This window comes from Gossypium arboreum, chromosome 13 (genome assembly GCF_025698485.1).
Source record: "Gossypium arboreum isolate Shixiya-1 chromosome 13, ASM2569848v2, whole genome shotgun sequence".
NCBI classification, from domain to species: Eukaryota; Viridiplantae; Streptophyta; class Magnoliopsida; order Malvales; family Malvaceae; genus Gossypium; species Gossypium arboreum.
The window spans coordinates 58,690,594-58,700,015 of record NC_069082.1 but is presented as its reverse complement, the minus strand read 5'-3'; the positions used below and the strand labels follow the sequence as shown (position 1 = coordinate 58,700,015).

At 39.2% G+C, this 9,422-nt stretch overlaps 1 non-coding gene across 1 annotated transcript; it reads right to left on the bottom strand.

Moving 5' to 3' along the window:
• Positions 1-351: 351 nt before the first annotated feature.
• LOC128287493 (small nucleolar RNA R71) lies at positions 352-462 on the bottom strand. Its single transcript, XR_008278193.1, has one exon. It is a non-coding gene; the product is annotated as a small nucleolar RNA R71 (small nucleolar RNA).
• Between the last annotated feature and the right edge of the window lie 8,960 nt (positions 463-9,422).

Sequence of the window (9,422 nt, the reverse complement as noted above, 5' to 3'; positions counted from 1 at the left end):
ACTATGTATGATTATGCTAAACCTTCTTTAACAGGAACTGAATCGAGCATAGTTAGGCCTGCTGTTGCTACTAATACTTTTGAACTGAAACCTAACACCATTCAAATGATCCAAAAGTTTGTTCAGGTTGATGGTTTGCAGGACAAGGATCCCAACGCTCACTTGGCAAATTTCTTAGAGTTTTACGACACTTTTAAAATCAATGGCGTTTCTGATGACACCATTCGCCTTTGGTTGTTTCCCTTTTCGTTGAGGAATAAGGCTAAATAGCTCATTACCACAAGGATCAATCACTACTTGGGAACAAATGACTGAAAAGTTTTTCTTAAAATATTTTCCGCCGGCTAAAATAGCCAAATTACTTAATGATATCTCCTCTTTTGTGCAGATGCATTTAGAAACACTCTACGATGCATGGGAGAGATACAAGGATCTATTGAGAAGATGCCCTCACCATGGGTTACCACTCTGGCTACAGGTTCAAACGTTTCATAATGGCCTGAATCCTTCGACTCGATAGATGATTGACGCAGCCGCTGGTGGAACTATCAATAATAAGACACCTGAGGAAGCTTATGAATTTATAGAAGAGATGTCACTGAATAATTATCAGTGGCAAGTCATGAGGACAAAACCAATGAAAACAGCCGGCATTTTTAACGTTGATTCAGTCACCATGCTCTCTAATCAGGTAGAACTTTTGAATAAAAAATTGACGATTTTCTTGGTTCTTCACAGGTTCACCCAGTAATGCAGTGCGAAGCAAGTGGAGGTGGATCAAGAAATTCAGAATACCCACCCTATGGCCACAACATGGAGAACGAGCAGTTAAATTACATGGGTAATAATCCTCGCTCTCAAAATAATCCTTATAGTAACACTTACAATGCAGGTTGGAGGAACCACCCAAATTTCTCATGGGGAGGCCAAGGGAATCAGCGACCACCACCTCCAAGCTTCCAACAACCACCCTACCAACAAGAGAAAAAGCCGAACCTTGAGGAGATGCTAACAAAATTCATCTCAGTGTTAGAAACTCATTTTTAGAATACCGAGACAGCACTTAAGAATCAACAAGCATCGATCCAAGGGCTCGAGACTCAGATAGGCCAGCTCGCTAATTTGATATCTAAACGACCACAAGGTAGCCTACCGAGTAACATTGAATCTAACCCAAGGGAACAAATCAATGCCATTACCATTCAAGATGAGGAAGGGTTAGCTACACCTAAACCAAAACCGAGGCAAGAAATTGTGGTAAGTAAAGGTAAGGGTGAGATGGACCATAGTGAGCAAAAAACGGTAAGTAAAGAGTACAAACCACGGGTGCCATACCCTAATGCAACAAGGAAAGACTGTACAGATGAACAATTTGATAAATTTCTTAAACTATTAAAGAAATTACATATTAACTTACTGTTTATTGAATCTCTCTCGCAGATGCCAAACGCAGTCAAATTTTTAAAGGAGCTTCTAGCAAACAAACGAAAGTTAGATGAGGCGTCACATGTGGAGTTTAATGTAGTTTACTCAGCCATATTACAGAATAAGCTACCTAACAAATTGAAAGATCCAGGGAGTTTTACGATTCCTTGTTTAATTGGTAGTTTAGATGTTCATAATGCATTGGCTGACTTAGGGGCAAGCATTAATGTTATGCCTTATGAAATGTTTAAAAAGCTAGGTCTTGGGAAACCCAAACAAAATAGGATGAGCATTCAATTGGCTGATAAAACCATTAGATTTCCTAGGGGTATCATTATTTTCTTGTTAAGATCGATAAATGTATATACGAAGTAGACTTTGTTGTTCTAGACATGGAAGAGGATAGTAACTCACCTTTGATTTTAGGATGACCCTTTTAGCAATCGCTAGAACAATAATTGATGTTGGCACAGGTGAACTCACACTTCGTGTGGAAGATGAAACAATCACCCTTCAAGCTCGTAATTCGAGTAACACATCAAAAATTGAAGGTGGTTGTATAAATCATTCTACTAAAATTGACCATGTGGTGCAACCTACTTTGCAGGAAATAAGTTCGAAGAAGCTGCACGAGCCATGTTCAAGCAACATCAAAGGACCTATCTATGAAGAACGAAGGCTACAAATCGAGGAGCTAGATGAATGGCGGACACAGAAATCAAGAACACCTGATAAACCAAAATCGAGCTAGGACGAGCTCAATACCTCACCAAATCAACTTAAGGTTGGAGACAAAGTACTACTAGATGTAGCAGATCCTTGCATTGCCACTTTTGAGCTAATGAAGAAATTCCTCTCACGGTACTCAGTATTTTCCCATATGGTACAGTTGAGGTAATTTATCCCAAATTCAGCACTTTTAAGGTAAACAATACTCGTCTTAAACCTTAAGTTGATAAAGTTGATAGCGAGGATGAGGAGTGTCAACTCCTCGCACCACCTTGACTATACAAAAGAGAGGTAAGTCCAGCTTACGACTATAAATAAGCGCTTCTCGGGAGGCAACCCAAGCACTAACAGTAATGATTTATTTAAATTCTAGGTTTTCACATCTAACCTACTAATTGAATCTTAAAACACAGGGTTTTCCCATCCACACGACCAGGCACATGGGCGTGCCTTAGGCCGTGCTCACACTACAGAAGGAGACACAGTCGTGCGATATGGCTATGTGAAAACAGGGAAAAATTTTTCCCTAACACGGGATGCGATAAGTCATCACAGCCGTGTGATAAGGACGTAGGTGAAATTCCCAAAACAACACGGGCGTGTGACATGCCAGTGTTTTGAAACCGTAGGCGAACCTATCAATTTAGCATGGGCGTTCGACACGCCTGTGCCATTCACCCGTGATTGACAATAACAAACTAACACGGGCATGGACCTATGTACACGGGCGTGGGAGAAGCAAACAAAGCAAGACACGACCGTGCGACACGACCGTGTGTACCCACACGCCTAAGGAACACGGGCATGGACCGAATGTCAAACGTGCCCAAATTTAAAAATCCCGGAACACACAGGAAAAAATTAGGGCACACGGGCATGCCCCACGACTGTGCGCCCCAAAATCTATATAAACCCCTCACTATTCATCATCCCCCTCCTCAAAAATCCTTAACCCCAGCCGCTGCAACTCCACACGCCCGACCTGCCACGCCCGTGCGCCGCGTACGACACTGTTTCCGACGACCCAAGCTTCTCCCTTTTGCATTTGTTTACTCTTTTCTCTTTATTATCTTTAAATATTTTGCCTATTCCATGATTTCTCTGATCCATTTGACTATCTTAAGTGAATATTACTAGTAGAATAATAGAAATACTCATGCTTGTCATTAAAGAATATTGCCATTTTTCATACTACATTCATCCATTTTTCTTGTTTCCATGGATTTTATGTTTACCCACATACATTATGTATTAGATATTCATGTTGTATTATTCTCTAGCCCTATTTTAATAACTTGATATATTTGCTTTAATTGTTTTAGTTTTGCTCTCTTCATTTATACGCGAGTCTCATGAAATATTCCTATTTAGTTTTGTTTTTCCATGCTATTCTTGGGGCGTATTGGTTGAACTTTGACTTTTCAATGTAGGTATACAATGTCATCCTCACGTGGTAAGAAGACCACTGTCCCTACCTTGAAGAAGAGGAAAGGAGCAGCATCATCTTCGGGTCCTACCGCTGAGATCCGTCACCCTTTCCTCGAGTTCCCCTTGGGACCCCAGGAGGAATTATATCAAATATTACGGGCCCGACCCCTAGGTGTAGGCCAGCATTGACTAGGCTACACTTGAACAAATTCATTGGCTGACGCGGTCCGAGCCCTCTTGACGACTGACTCATGGGGGCTCTTCTTTGAGATCGTCGAGCCGACGTATCTCGAGTTCACATTGGAACTCTGCTCGACGTTCCATCTTCAGATCGTCATGACCAACTTCGATGATCCTGGAATGGTCCAATTCTGCCTTGGTGGTCTAGGGTTCCAGTTGAGCGTACCCGAGTTCGAGATTGCACTAGGGCTGTACACGGAGGAGTTCATGGACAACAATGAACTTGACACCCTCCACCGCCACATCCACTACTCTTCCTCAAAATGCTGGAAGGACCTCGTCCCTGCCTCGGCCACCTATGATCCTAGCAGCTCCAAGGCATCGACCTCACCCCATCCTTGCGATACCTACACAGCATCTTGGCCTACACTCTGACGGGATGACGAGAGAGCACCGACGTCATTACCACCCATGACGCCTATTTCTTATAGAGCATGGCAAACGGGCACGTCCTCTACCTTGCCTACTTCATCGCCCTCGCCATCCGCCATCAGACGGAGCAACATAGGAGAGGGGTCATCTCTATCGGGCCCTATGTGACTCGATTGGCTCGGTACTTTGGGCTCCTCAACACAGCAGCACAATCATCCTCCCTCACTCTCATTAGCCAGATGTCCCCGCAGGGCATCTCAAGCATGCTAAGTATGAGGATGATCGAGAAACGATGTGGCACCTACCCTCCTCAATACCGCCTCGTCCAGTTCACCGAGGAGGAGGACCCAGAGGACATTACTGATGATGTCCCTCTAAGTCATGAGGAACCACTGTCTCAGCCACCACCCATCCATCATCCAGTTCATGCGGCGGCTTCATACTCTAACATCTTTGAGCACCTTACTCGATTTGAGCAGCAGTGTTTTCAGCATTTTGATCACATTTATGCTACACTTCATCAGATTTGTCAGCACCTTCACATCTCATTGCCACCACCACCTCACGAACCATCCGGCGATGACGATGTTTAAAAACTTTTTATTTATTATTTTTATTTTCACTTTTATCTTTATTTATCTTAATTAAGTACTTTTTATTTTATTTTCCTTTAATATTATTTTAATTTTAGTTTTTATAATTTTTATTGAATAATTTATAGTTTCGGCTATTTCATTATGAGTAATTATGCTTCTTTATATTCCCTAAAAAGTTCTTGATTCTATCATAGTTATAAAGAGCTCCAAAGCTCATCATCGAATAGGAACTCAAAACTCCACTAGGAAAGGTTCTCCACGACTGCCATGTCTTGCTCGACCACGACCATAGCTACCACCAGATATAATATTCTTTTGGCGCAGGACATATGGGCTAATGAACCTCTACCACCACCGGAGTATCCTCCTCCACTCTCATCATTTCTTTGGCCGATTATTCTCCATAACTCCAATTCAAGGAATTAATTCATCATTCAGGAAGTTTCACTTCTCTCCCTATCTTATGATTATATATTTATCTTTTTCAATATATCTATCTTTGTAGATTGAGGGCAATGTACATCTTAAGTGTGGGGGTCTTTTATATCATCCTTAGAAATCCCTGAATTTTGTCTTATTCTCACGTGAATCACTCATATCACTATTAGAATGAATTCTAATTAATTTATGATTTTTATTGATATGTCTTGAATTAAAACATAAGCATTTATGGATTGATTGTTTAAACTTTAAGACATTAGGGAATCAAGCATGATGAGTTGATTTTTGAAGAATTAAAAACTTTTAGTTGTTTCCCTAAGTTTAAGTATTATCTTGAGTTGAAATTCACAAGTTTCAACATCAAAAAGCCATAATTTTTTTGAGATCTTGAGCCTTTAGAGCATATTTTATTTCTTTCATGCTCACTTTCATTATGAGTGCGTCAGTTTTGATTTGTTAATCTAGAACTTGCTTGATTATGCATGTCAAGACCACACCATTTGATTTGATATGTCGAGATGACAAAGGCACTTAGGTCTAACCCACTCACTCTACAAAAGCCTACCTTCATAATTAACTCTTAGTGACCCCCTTTGAGCCTAACAAGCCACTAATTGATTTACCCTCAATATTAACCCATAACCCATTATTGTTGAAATCCCCTAATTTGATCCCTATTTTTGTCGAGTTTGATTTGGACTAATTGCTTAGCTATGTTTTATTCTTCGTTGCAAGAATTAAGTTCCATGTATTTGACTTGTTCTAAAAAAAATACTTACATATATATTAGTAGTAATTTGTCATTTTTAAGCTTGAGTGTTAATTCTATTTTCTAAGAAGAAGCTCACTTGTATTCAACTAATAACTAGTCATTTTTCTAGCTAGGTAATTTTTCAATTCAATCTCGATTCTAACCTTTTCTTTCAGCTTGTGACCACACCCCCTAACCAAAGCCACATTACAACCCTTTAAAAAGAGCTTTTTGATTGATGTATCAGCTCAATATATAATGGTGGAGATTTGATTTTCAAGCAAGCCTATGGTAATAACTTTTCATATTGACTAACAAGTGCTTTAATTGATGTCCTTAAACACCTTGAGTGATTTGAGTGAATCTTTAGTAAGGATGTTAAACTCTGTGATATTTTGATCAAAGGTAATCACATAGATGAGGGGAGACACCTATGTTTTCGTGATAAAATGCTCAACTTGAAATGTTTGAAACTTTGATGTACTTTTAGTTGAATTTTCAATATATGAATACTTATGGATTATTTTGAGATATTATTGATAGGGATTATAAATTGAGAAGAATTTATTTTGATTGTGAGTTGAGGATTTTGCTTAAGGACAAACAAATGATTAAGTGTGGGGGTATTTGATAAACCGTAATTTATACATATTTTTATCCCATGCTTAGCGTATTTACGGATGATTTTTATACATATTTTTATCCCATGCTTAGCGTATTTACGGATGATTTCTCCTTAGATTTGGTGAATTCGATACTCCTAATCCTTTAATTTCATGTTTTATACTTAGGTGAGCATAGGAGAGTAGAAAGAGCGAGAAACGGGCCGAAAACAGAGAAAATGGACCCACGTGGGAAATCAACACAGCTTGGACTTCCTCACACGCGTGTGCCACACGGAGGTGTCTATTTGGCAAGATCGAAGCGTGACTTACATGGGTAGACTACATGCACATGCCTATTCAATAGCCTTGACCACGGGCTAGAGTAATCGCACACGGGTGTGTCACACGGGCGTGTCCCTGCCGAGCCCAAGTATAGTCCTATTCAGAAAAGGCCAATTTTTAGGGCCCTAAGGCATTCAAAAGCCTATTTAAACACCTGAGAAGACACTTAGAAGGGGAACGTAGAGTAGGAAGCAAAGAATTACTCAAGGAAAGCCGATTGATCCATCTCAGAAGCCGGATTCATCATCAAGACTGAAGATCTCCTTTCAAGTTCCTTCAGGAGTTTTGGGTTTTCTTAGGTTTTGTTATCTTTATGCTTTTGAGATGTAACACCCCGTACCCGAGTCCGTTACCGGAGTCGAACACAAGGTGCACACAAACTTGACTTAATCATTTTCACAGTCCATTTAAAATTTTCCAGACAAGCTGGTTACTGCATCACTGTCGGCTTAAAAATCATATCTTGAGTTTCAAAGCTCGAAAATCAGTTTCGTAATTTTTCCCTGAAATTAGACTCATATGTTCATCCACAAATTTTTTTCTAGAATTTTTGGTCGGGCCAATTAGTACAGTTTATTAGTTAAAGTCTCTCCTGTTACAGGGATCGACTACACTGACCTTCGCGCATTACGACTTGGATATCTCCCTGTACAGGGATTCAATACTGATGCCGTTTGTTTCTATAGAAACTAAACTCAAAGCGGAATCTATACATATATGGCATGACTCCTAATTATCTCTGGTTAATTTACAATGAATTTCCAAAGTTGGGACAGGGGATCCAGAAACCGTTCTGGCCCTGTTTCACGAGAACTTTAATATCTCTTAACATATAACTCATATGACCATTTCGTTTCTTCCATATGAAAGTAGATTCATCAAGGTTAATTTACATAATTTATTCACTATTTAATTCCATTCCTAATATTTTTAGTGATTTTTCACATCCACATCACTGCTGCTGTTAGCATCTGTTTTCAAGGTAACCTTTACCTTCATAATTTCTTTGATTCAACTAGCCCTTTTAGCATACATGGCACAAGGAATGATCTTGATTAACCATTCCAATGGCTAATCGTTTCCAAACATTTCCATACCTCTTAATGAACAACATACAAAATGATTATGATACCATGCCAAAGTGTATATAAGCCATTTTCGCATGGCTATCCAAATTTATACAAAATCAAAGGGGTCTATGACCAACAAACGAAAAAGTAGTCCTATACATGCCATTTCAAAGTTCAACCAAAATTTGTACCAAAAAGGGGGCTTTGATAGTGTGGATGACTTCGATTTCGATGATCCCAAATCCGATAGCTAACGAGCAAAATCTATAAAACAGAGAGCCAAAGCAACGGGGTAAGCATTTTAATGCTTAGTAAGTCTCAAGTAAAGAAATCAGCTTTGACTAAAGTATTACATTCACATAGCTAAATGAATCACTTTATTAATACACATTCTCATAATCATACTTACTTCACACTTCATCAACATATACACACAAGGTATCAACCTATCTAAGAGCCGAAAGTTCGTTAGTCGATTGAACGAATACTATTTCAAACGGATCGACTTTTCCGATGCACATGTAAACATACCTTATCGTATGGGTTTTTCGAGCGTATTAATTGAATTTATTACAGCACCAAACGCTCACCTTCAAACCGAGTCTCTTGAATTTAGCGGATATAACCACAAGCACAATTGCCTTGGTCTTAACCGATTTGGTAACTTGCACAAATGCCTTGGTCTTAGCCGGATATAACAACTTCATACGAATGCCTTGGTCTTAGCCGGATATAATCACTAGCATAAAAGCCTTGGGACTTAGCCGGGTATCATTCAAATGCTCATGTACACATATATCAATAATCACGACACATCCATATTTCATTCTCGTTACTAAGGCTCAAACACAAAACATTTATCAAACCTTTCCAATTTCGGCTCAATAGCCACACACAAAAACATGATTTCAATTGACTTTATAACTTAGTCCCTACGCACATTCATTGTCCGCCATAATATGACAAATCATTTTAATATAATTCAAGTAGGGTCATTACTCAAGACTTACCTCGGATGTTGTCGAAGCGATTTCGACGGCTATTCGATCAATTTTTCCTTTCCTTATCCAACTGTGGTCCTCTAAGCTCTTGAGCTAATTCACACAAATTTAACTTATTAAAATCTCATTATGATAGTTTATGGCGAATATGACAAGGAGTTTAAATGGTCATATGGCCATCCTTTAGCTCAAATACACAATGGTCATGCACAATTTTTAATCACAACAAGCAATTCAATACAATTCATTCAAACATCAAAGTGAAGCTCAAGGTACTTAGCCCTTATATACATTAGACATTAGAGTCACATGTGTACGAAATCACGAATCGAATTCAACACATTAGTTAGTACTCTCCTTAGCGAATTTTCCAAGCCAAGAATAGGCATCAATATGCTTGCCTCTAACCGAATGCATGCACA